We start from the raw sequence: 4,337 nt of genomic DNA, 5'->3' as shown, positions 1-4,337 counted from the left end.
ATTAACTTCAATGATTGTCGATCAAATTCATACTATACACAATTGCTATAGAGATGAAGAAAAAGGAACATAGAAATGTAACACTGATCTATTTGATAGCAATTAATTTTCCAGTCAAAGCATGGACTAAAGTTTACAGATCTTATTCAAGCATTAGCCCCATTACTAGGGAGATGGTAAAATTCTTAATAATAATGCAGAAAAGTTAAGTGTTTGATAAATACTTCTGTTTTGTATTTGGAAAGAAGCAGGATGCTGTACTCATATCACATGAAAATGATGAAGTACTTTCCAGTCTCACTAGCACCTGAGGAGGATGTTAGACAACATCTACTAGGGATAAATATTTTTAAATCAGTAGGTCTGACCGTTCCATAGGAAATGCCCTTGATGTTTTTTTTTAAAGTGAAGTTTTTTTTAAGTAGGACAATGTTAGCTAACAAAAAGATTCCTAAAAGTGTTGAGGAGCTCCATGGCCTGTTAATGTTGTGCCAATATTCAAAAAAGGTATGTGTAGCTACTGGCTGGTTAGCCTGACATCTGTCCCAGGCAAAATAATGGAAAAGCTGACATGGAATTCAGCTGATAAGGATAGGGATATAATTGATGCCAGTCCGCATGGTTTTATGGAAAATAGCTCTTGTCGGAAACACCTGATTTCATTCTTTGATGAGATTAGATGTGTGGCTGATGAAGGTAACTGCATACATGTAACATTTGTAATTTGTATGAGATGTTTGATTTAGTATCACAGGATATTTTAATTAAAAAAAAACAGTACTATACAATATCAAAGGATTTTTGGGGACAAGCAACTGAACTTCCAGTTGAACTTGATGCTGTGTCAAAAAGGGCCAAAGTGATTCCTGAACGTATAAACAAAGGAGTAGGAGTAAGAAGCAGATTTTAACCTCTGTGTATGGCATTGGTGAGATACCAGTACTAGAATGCTGCACCTCTTTCTGGTGTTAACATTTTCAAAAAGGCTGTTGAAAAATTGGGAGCATTCCTGAAGAGCTACAAAAAAATGACTGGGGGACATGCCTTACAGTGAGAGGCTTAAGGAGCTCAATTTGTTTATTTTATTGAAAAGAAGATTGGAAGGTTAGTTGATTACAATGTATAAGTACCTTCATGAAGAAAAAATACCAAGTACCAGGTACTTTAATCTAGTGGAGAAAGGTATAAGAAGAATCAGATGTTGAAAACTGAAGGCAGACAAATTGAAAGTGTACGCCTAACTTCTAACGTGAACAGTGAGGGTGATTAACCATTAGGACAAACTACCAAGGGAAGTTGTGGATCCTTCATTTTTTAATGTTTTCAAATCAAGACTGTTTTAGCTGTAACAGTCCCTTCTAGCCTTAAATCCTATGAATCTGTTGTGGAAAATTGACCACACGGTTGATTTTGGATCAGACAGCCTGAGGCTCCTGTTTGATTGATCAATAACGGAGCCTCAGGCTGTCTGATCCAAAATCAACTGTGTGGTCAATTTTCCACAACAAATCTATGAATGAAAAAGTAAAATGCCCTTTAAAGATAGTTTAGGGACTGCTTGAGTGAGATCTGCAGCATTTGGCCCTGTGTATGTAACAGGATATACATTGTTCTTGTTTCTGATACAAATCCTGCCCTCAGGTGTTGCTGTGTACATGCATCATATAATTCTCAAGCTATTTAATCCTTATTAGTGTAGTATTTCACATTATCAAACCACACTATGGGAGAAAAAGAGAGATAATTAGAAAGAATTATGGGAAGAATCTTATAGAATTTAATAGGCAATTACATTCATGCTATAGAACGTCAAAACACCATGTGGAATTCTGTGACAGGTGTATAGGTCTCTGTTAAATTCCATCGGTTTAAAATTCTACAAAAGGATTTCAATCTCTATTTTCTGCAATAGGTTTTTAGAGTAATTTCCATGGAAATGCATGCCATTTCTAATCCTGGTGTATTGGTTTCATCCATTTATGTTCCACAGGGGATTCTAGTAGGGACAATTTTTGAGAATCGTTGAGCTATTCAGCACTCACTGTATGCGGGGAAGAAGTTTTTCTCTCCTCACCGGAGTGTAACCTGCAACATTAAATCTTTATTAGAGTATAAAATAGTAAACACTGAAGACAAAACCGGTGCTACAAAAGTTTTTGATTTAAACAAGAGAAGGACAAATTTGTGAGAAGAATCCCATTTGTAGAAGTGAGCAGTAATTTCCAACGTTTGAATGTTTTCCACAGTAAATGACCCTTGATTTTGTTTTTTTTTTGTTTTTAAAGAGAGACAATGTTAGCGAACAAAAAGCACAAGCACGTGGGGCCCTTCTTGCACAGGGACTCCTTTGAGGTACAATCCTGCTCTGATGGAAGTCCTTGGCAAAGCTCCCATTGACTTCAATGGGGGCAGGAGTATGCTATCTAAAGCAGCCACTGGGAAGGTGACTGCTCATCAGTCGCAGCTCAGTCACTCTGGTTTTACAGCTTAGAACAAAAGGCTCAAAGGTTGTGGGGGATGGTAAGCTCATGAGCACTGCAGCAATCAAAAGAGAAATGAAACAATGCTGCTTTGCACGCTGTGGTAATGGAGAAGGGTAGAGTCACAATACCGTATTCTGAAACGTTTCCACGTGGGAGGCATGTTACCTCAGTCACCGCAAAGTGAGCAAGTGAAACCTGCATAATTTCACTTTGCAAGAGGAATTGGCTGCTCTGACCACATTCAATCACTGTTCACAATCTTCTACTGGCTTTTTACTGTGGTGTTCTTCTCCGTAAGGCACAAAGAGCTTATGTTTAACACTTAACATTTATTTTTACTTAAACATTGCATAACGCTGACACAGCAACCAAAGCTTGATGTTAACTGCAGCCTGTAGCTCCCTGCTGTCTTGAGCCCCCTCCTTGCCAAATTGGAGGATGACTGTTGGTCTTAGCAGCCATATCCCAGGACCTACCCAACCTCATTCCCGCCTCTTCTTACATTCCACTTCCCCTTCTACTTATTTTGCTTTGCCCAAGCTGCATGAGTCACTGCCCCCATGTTAGTGTCCTTCTCCCACTTCTCCATTGTAGCACCTATGCCTGACTGAAGCTTCCATGTCCCTTCTTAAAACACACTTTCAGCCTTGGCTGTGCTTCCCCTTTTGGATGATCATCATGTTGCTGCATTTAGATTCAACTGCCAGATTCCATGTGCTCTTAGGTTTGCTGGGTTTGGTTAGAGTCCATGCAATGTCTCTGGTTTTGGGACTTTACGCACACTGCCTAGGCCCTGAAACTTGTGCCAGCTCTCCCAAGCCTCCCCAATAGCTACTGCATGCTTCCCAGGGTTCCACCAAAGTTGTGGACCCTCTGGGTACTATTTCTCCCTTCATGGACCTTGTGACAGTTAAAGCAAGTAACAGAGACTTTGCAAAGGAATTTCTAAACACATTACTCACTGACAAAATACAAAAAATATACCATTTTATGAAAAATTATAAGCAGCTGCATGTGAAACCCTTCCTCCAGAGTTCTCACCAACCCAAGAGCCTTTTGGTTTTGGTGAGTCCTTGCAAGGTCCCAAGTCCCTCCTCTCTTCTTTCTTCTCCTACTCAGTCTTGCCTTATTGGTCTGGTCAGTAAGAGAACCCCTGCTAAGAGCAGATCTTGTCCTTTTATAAAGTTCCACTCCCATCTGTCAGGTGACCCTCCTGAGTGGCTTCAGATCCCTGGTCAGGTGATTCATTGCTCGGTTAGAGCCTTCCTGACATCTAACCTGGAAATACTGGTTCTCCTTAGTTGCAGCCAGCTAATAGTTCTAGGGTGCTTTCATTTGAATGGAAGTCCATCCAGATTAATCACACTTGATTGTTCCCATTTTTAGTCCCTTGCTATGTGCAAGGATTCCTCCTAATACCTCTTGGGTGTTACAGCTCAAAATGGAGACTACAGTGCCAGTGAGAAGGCACAGTACATTTTTACAATCAAAATGGTGTACACAAAACACCCTGGAATATGTAGACTGCTATCGATTTACAGGCATACACTACTCCATCACATGCATCTTTTCCCAAATACCTCTGATTCCTCCCTTGCTTTTTAACTCGTCAGTGGAAATGACAAGATGTCAGAGACCACTTTCCAAGTAATAAAACGTGTTACAAACAAAACATGGTGCTTACGAGACATGTGCTAAGTCTCACTGGTCAAATGCACAGCTCCTCCCTGTGTTTTTAGCTCGTGCATATTTAGATGATGTTGACTTTCAACAGAATTATTATTATTAGTGTTGTCACGTCTCACGATTTTCTTGTGAGTAACAGAATTTTGACTGGGCTGGAGCCAGTCTTAT

The sequence above is a fragment of the Malaclemys terrapin genome, chromosome 11 (genome assembly GCF_027887155.1).
Source record: "Malaclemys terrapin pileata isolate rMalTer1 chromosome 11, rMalTer1.hap1, whole genome shotgun sequence".
Classification (NCBI taxonomy): domain Eukaryota; kingdom Metazoa; phylum Chordata; order Testudines; family Emydidae; genus Malaclemys; species Malaclemys terrapin.
This window is presented reverse-complemented; position numbering follows the sequence as displayed.